The 6,779-nt window shown below is 40.3% G+C and overlaps 1 non-coding gene across 1 annotated transcript; it reads left to right on the top strand.

Moving 5' to 3' along the window:
- Positions 1–6,161: 6,161 nt before the first annotated feature.
- On the top strand, positions 6,162–6,268 carry LOC148852857 (small nucleolar RNA R71). The gene has a single exon (XR_016100112.1). It is a non-coding gene; the product is annotated as a small nucleolar RNA R71 (small nucleolar RNA).
- The last annotated feature ends 511 nt before the right edge of the window (positions 6,269–6,779 follow it).

Below are 6,779 nucleotides of genomic sequence, written 5' to 3'. Positions count from 1 at the left end.
AAAAAAAAGAGAGAGAAAAGTGTGAGATGGAGCATAAAATGCACTCACACCGAAAAGAAAAAAAAAAAAAGGTGAGATGGAGCATAAAATGCACTCACCCTTAGAAATAAGTAATTGTGGTGACAACCGAGGTTCAAAGGGGCACTCTAAAGTTGAACTCTCTTTGAGATTTAGTTACAGATGTGAAACTTAGTGAAATTTGATTATTAACCTTGACAATTAAGGAGCTGATTTATATATGAATTAGGAGTGAAGACTAGACTATGATGAAATTCATATTCTCCTTTCCTCGGATCTGATACATATCTTAAATGGTAATTTACAAGAATAAGAGTTGAGCACTTACAGAAGTTCCCCGACTACTCAATTCATTTCTATCTTAAAAAGTTCACCAGGTAAATGGTGAGAACAGAAGGGGGGAATGTTAAGTTTATGGCTGATGTCTTTGCTTGAGGACAAGCAAAAGCTTAAGTGTGGGGGTATTTGATGAACTTACAATTTATCTATAATTTTTGAGGACTTTAGCATGGATTTTTATGCCGGTTTTATTAATTTTTGCCTTAATTTAGCTTAATGCTAAGAATAAGTTCAGGGATAATCAATCCAAAAAAAGGAAAGAAAAAGGCAAGAAAAGAAGGTTCAAAAAGACCAATTTCAGTCCAGCCCGGTCGTGGAAGCAAGAGAGAGCACTTCGGCCCAAAAAGAGCAAGTGAATTCCTTGAGAAAACCCAAGAAAATAAAGCCTAGCTATGAGGAGAATTTGGCCCAGCAAGGAAGGCCCATTGTTAGCCCAAATAACAGCCTAGAGTGTAGCCCACATGAGCTCAAAAGCAAGCTAAGTTGTAGCCCAAATAGCAGCCCAAAGGGAGCTAGGGGCGGCAACTTCTAGGAGTTTCTTGAAGAGAAGGAGGGAGCACTCTAGAAGGTTCATGAGGGGTGTAATACACCCCATTCTAGAGGCTTCAAGAAGGGGCAAGAGCCCCCTTGAAAAACTATATAAGGAGGCCTCTAGGAGGGGAGAAGTTGTTCAATTGCTTGAGAGGAAAGCTCTCCCACTCTTAGAGGTTCGGCCACCTTGAGAGAAGAGAAGAGAAGAAGGCTAGGCGCAAGGAAGAAGAAGAAGAAGGGCTGAAGGAAGTTCAAGACAAGCAAGCTAGAAGAAGAAGGTGAGTTCGAATTGAGAGTTTGTGATTCAAAGATCTTCTGTAATAAATCATTTGTAGTTTCATTCTCTTTTGATTTGAATTCAGTTTCTTAGTTATATGTTCTTTCTTCTTTCTCCTTGTTTCCATTCTTCCTTGATGTATTTCAGCTTGTAAAATTTCAGTTCAGCAATCTAATTCTTTTTGATTCATTCAAATGGTCATGCATTGTATTTGAAGTTTCTTGAATAAGGGTGTGATTGTAGATTAATTCGGCCAACTAACCTTCAAAACTCAGATCTGAATTCTCAGATCTGAGATTGCAAGATCTGAATTGCTTGAAAGAGAATTCAGATCTGCAATTTTCAGATTGGGCGAATTAATCTACAGCTTGGAATTCCTAGAGTGCTTGAGAGAGACTCTAGGAATTCAGATCTACTATTCAAGAACTGAATTGAGTGCAAGGTTAGAGATAACTTGCACAATTCAGTTGGTGATCAATTCAGATTTGAATTGATGCCTTAGAAGTGTTTGAAGAAATGCATGCATGAGGATTAGATTCTTGCTAGAGATAGAAGAACCGTCACTCATGCATAGGATGAACATGCACTTGAGAGAGGCTGTTCATGACCTTGGGGTTTCACCAAACCAAGGCTCAATCATGATTCATTCGAATGATCCAAATTGATAGATTGCTGAATTCTGAGATTGACATTTACTGCTTACTCTTCTAACCTGAATTGAAGGCAATTGGACCAATGATTTAGATAGATTTTAATTTAGGATTTCTTAGCTTTCATTAGAGTTCTGATTTATTTGTTGATCAGATAAGAAATGTTCAATTTAGTATTGGTAATTGTTTCCTAAATCCTCGTGGGAACGATACTTCACTCACTACTTTATTACTTGAACGGCTAGTGCACTTGCTAGTGTCACAATGAGCCACACATCACCTCTCTATTGGAAATTTCAGCTTGCTCATTAGTCTGGGGATGATAAGTAGTGGCAATTCGGTGATGCACCCCATATCTTCTCAACAAGGCTTCAACTGTTCTATTGCAAAAATGGGTCCCTTGATCGCTTATGATGGCTCGAGGAATGTTAAACCTATTGAAGATGTTAGGTTTTATAAACCCTACAATACATTTAGAATCATCAGTTTTGGTGGCTTTGGCTTCCACCCATTTTGAGACATAATTGACTGCCAAAAGTATGTAAGAAAAACCACAAGAGGGGGGCAAGGGTCCCATGAAATCAATGCCCCAAACATCAAATATTTCACATATAAGAATGGGGGTTTGGGGCATCTCATTCCTGCAAGATAGTGTACCTGTTTGTTGACATCTTTCACAGTTTTTGCAAAACAACTAGGCATCTCTAAATAGGGTGGCCCAATACAGCCCACTATCCAAGACTTTTTGAGTAGTCCTCTTTGGCCCAAAATGGCCCCCACAAGCATAATTATGACAAAACCTTAGAATCGACATCTGCTCCTCCTCAGGGACACATCTCCTAATCATTTGGTCAGAACAAAATTTCCATAGGTAGGGTTTGTCCCATACATAATATTTCGCCTCATACCTGATCTTATTCTTTATGGATCTGCTAAGGTCATTAGGCAAAATTCCAGTGACCAAGTAATTCACAATGTCAGCATACCATGGAGTCATACCTCTCACGTGAAACAACTGCTCATCAGGAAACAACTCACAGATGGGAGAGGAGTCCTCGTCTTTCACCATCCTACTTAGGTGATCAGCCACCGAATTTTTAGCTCCCCTTCGATCCTTGATTTCTAGATCGAACTCTTGGAGAAAGAGTATCCACCTTATCAGCCTCGGTTTCGACTCCTTCTTTGCTAGTAGGTATCTCAAAGCTGCATGGTAAAAAAAAACAATCACTTTAGAGCCAAGAAAATATGACCTAAATTTGTCTAAAGCAAACACAATAGCTAATAGCTCTTTTTCAGTGGTTGTGTAATTGCTCTATGCAACATTCAACGTTTTGGAAGCATAGTGAATGACATGGCTCTTCCCATTTATTCGCTGCCCTAGAACAGCCCCTATTGCGTAATTGCTTGCATCAGTCATGATCTCAAAGGGCAAGTTTCAATCGGGTGGTTGAATGATGGGTGCAATGGTTAGTAAATTTTTAAGCTTGTTAAATGCTTCCTTGCACTCATCATCAAAATCGAAAGGCACATCTTTTTGCAGAAAATTGGACAATGACAAGGCAACTTTTGAAAAATCTTTGATGAACCTGCAATAGAAACCTGCATGTCCAAGAAAAGAACGAACCTCCCTAACATTTGTAGGGTAAGGTAAACTCACAATCAAATCAATTTTTGCCTTGTCGACTTCTATTTCTCTAGCTGAAACTACATGTCCCAACACAATACCCTCCTTCACCATAAAATGACATTTTTCATAGTTTAAGACAAGATTTGTTTCCACACACCTATTCAGAATTTTAGTTAAACTATTCAAGCAGTCATCAAACGAATCACCATAAACAGTAAAATCATCCATGAACACTTCAATGCATTTTTCAATAAAATCAGAAAATATGCTCATCATGCATCTTTGAAAAGTACCCGAAGTGTTACACAAACCAAAGGGCATTCGTCTATATGCGAAAGTGCCAAATGGACAAGTGAATGTCGTTTTCTCTTGGTCCTCCTACGCAATAACAATCTGATAATACCTAGAGAATCCATCAAGAAAATAGAAGAAAGCCTTACCTGCCAGCCTCTCTAGCATCTGATCAATGAAGGGTAGGGGAAAATGGTCATTTTGAGTGGCCAAGTTGAGTTTTTGAAAATCTATTACCATTCGCCAGCCACCTTGTACCCTCATGGGAATTAGTTCATTATTTTTATATTTTACTACAGTCATCCTAGTTTTCTTAGGCACAATATGAATAGGACTTACCCATTTGCTGTCTAAAATTGGATAAATTATCCCTTCATCTAACAGTTTAAGCACCTCTTTCATTACTACCTCTTTCATTACCGGGTTGAGTTTCCTTTGTGGTTCTCTAACCGATTTGGCATCATCTTCCAAAAGGATCCTATACATGCAAATCGAGGGGCTGACCCCTTTTATGTCGGCTAGGGTCCAGCCAATTGCCTCCTTATGGTCCTTTAGGACTTTGATAAGCCTCTCCTCTTGCTCCTCAGTCAACCCTTTTTCAATGATCAGGTAGGCATATTTTAGGTGATCAGGTAGGGTCTTTAGTTCCAGCTCCAGAGCCTGTAAAACAGAGGGCAGCAGCCTTGTGTGAGAAACTTTCTATTGAACATCAGAAGTACTTACTTCCTGTTCAGGTTCCGGAGTATCATAGGATGCATCGATCTCCTCCTCCCTGTCTGGTTGTGCCTTATATTCCAGCTCATCGTCCATGTCCTCCTCTCCAAAACTTCCTGCATAATCAAATCGATAGTATCAATAGAACAAATCGAATGACACTCACTAGGATACTTCATTGCATCAAAAATATTAAATTTTACAATCTCTCCATCAAATTCGATGGAGAGGGTACCCTCGTCCACATCTATTGTGGTCTTGGCCGTTTTCATGAATGGCCGACCTAATAGAAGTGGGGCTGAACTCGTGGTTGTGTCTTCTTCCATCTTCAGGATGTAAAAATCAGCTGGAAAGATCAAATCATTAACCTGCACTAATACATCCTCAACAATCCCTTCTGGCTATGCATTAGAACGATCAGCCAATTGAATAACAACTCTAGTCTCTTTTAAAGGACCTAGTCTCAATGCACAATAAATCGAGTATGGCATGACATTAATAGATGCACCTAAGTCCAGCATGGCATGCTCGATTTGTTTATTGCCAATCACACAAGGTAGGGTAAACATACCTGGATCAGCATGCTTTTCTGGCAGGGTCCTCTTGATTACAGCTGAAACGTTCTCTTCCACTCTTACTTTTTCATCAATTCGCAGCCTCCTCTTGTTAGTGCATAACTATCTCAAAAATTTTGCATATTTAGGGGCTTGTTTTATTGCATCTAGCAAGGGAATGTTGATCTCCACCTTCCTGAAGGTTTCTAACACTTCTTGTAAATATTCCTCTTTCTTTGAACTTGCCAACTTGCTAGGAAAAGGTGGTACAACATTAGTAACCTTAGGGAGAGGGGGGTCTGATTTTACCTCAATGGGGCTGTTGTTTGACCCTTGTCCTTCCTCTTCCTTGGCTGCCTTCGATGGTGAACTTGGTTGGGACTGCAACTCTCTTCCACTCCTCAACACAACCACACTTGCATTCTCTTTCGAATTAACTACCGTTTGTGAGGGTAGTTTCCCGGAGTTCTGTGCCTCCAACTTGTTGATGGAAGTGGCAAGTTGGCTAATTTGGTTCTCCAAATTTTGAATGCTGGTTCTCATTTTCTATTGAAATTGCTGAGTATTAGTAGCAAGAGCCTTAACTATATCATCTAAGGACATACCTGAATTCAGGGGTTGGTCTTGCACTGTGATGGGTGTTGAAAACTGGGGCTGTCGACTGAAATACTAGGGATGATATTTCTACTGTCCTCCTTGGTTCCCATAGCTTAGATTTGGTTGATCTCTCCACCCCGGATTGTAATGATTTGAGTAAGGATCATACTTTCGTTGGGGCTGGCCCAGGAATCCTCCCACAGCATTGACTTGCTGCATCGGGCCATCTTGTAGTGATGGACACATGTCCGTAGGATGTCCAGGGATCGAACAGATACCAACACCCTGGTAGTTTGTAATTGTCCTGCTGCGAGCTGCTTAACCAAAGCAGTTAAATCAAAATCTGGTTTTCTAAATTTGCATGGCTTACCTCGTTAACCCTTCTAATGGTACCTTCTATCCTTGTACCGAATTGCTGAGAATTTTTGGCCATATTGGAGATTAATTCCCTAGCCGCTTCAGGTGTCTTGTTCACTAGAGCTCCTCCACTAGCTGCATCGACCATACTTCTATCCATGGGCTGAAGCCCTTCATAGAAGTATTGGATTAACAATTGTTTAGGAATTTGGTGATGGGGACAACTAGCAACAAGTTGCTTAAACCTTTCCCAATATTCATATAATGCCTCACCACCAAACTGTCGAACTCCACATATTTCTTTTCTTATATTCACAGCCCGAGACATAGGAAAATATTTATCTAACAATATCCTATTCATTTCATCCCATGTGCGTACTGAACCAGTAGGGAGAATATACAACCAATCCTTTGCTTTATCTCTTAAAGTAAATGGAAAGGCTATGAGTTTTACCTGGTCCTCAGTCATACCATGGGGTTTCATGCTTGAACAGATGACATGAAATTCCTTTAGATGTTTGTGAGGGTCCTCACCTGGGAAACCATGAAATAGAGGCAATAGTTGAATCAAACCAGATTTGAGTTCAAAGGCTACCTCAAGAGTGGGGTATGTGATGCATAAGGGCTGTTGGTTCATAATCGTTGCTGCCAACTCTCTCAATGTCCTCTCTCTGTCAGCCATTTTTTCTCCTTCTTCGAAGATGAGAAAATCACAAGTGGGCAATTCGCAATCTGAGTTCGCCCTTTTTAGTGAACGATCCTTCCTTTGCTTCGCCTCCTTCCTCAAACGATGGGTGGTCCTCTCAATTTCGGGGTACTGAAGT

The sequence above is a fragment of the Nelumbo lutea genome, chromosome 5 (genome assembly GCF_056320005.1).
Source record: "Nelumbo lutea isolate HS-2025 chromosome 5, American lotus-T2T, whole genome shotgun sequence".
NCBI lineage: Eukaryota > Viridiplantae > Streptophyta > Magnoliopsida > Proteales > Nelumbonaceae > Nelumbo > Nelumbo lutea.
Note: the sequence above shows the minus strand (reverse complement) of the source record. Positions and strands in the feature narration are given on the sequence as shown.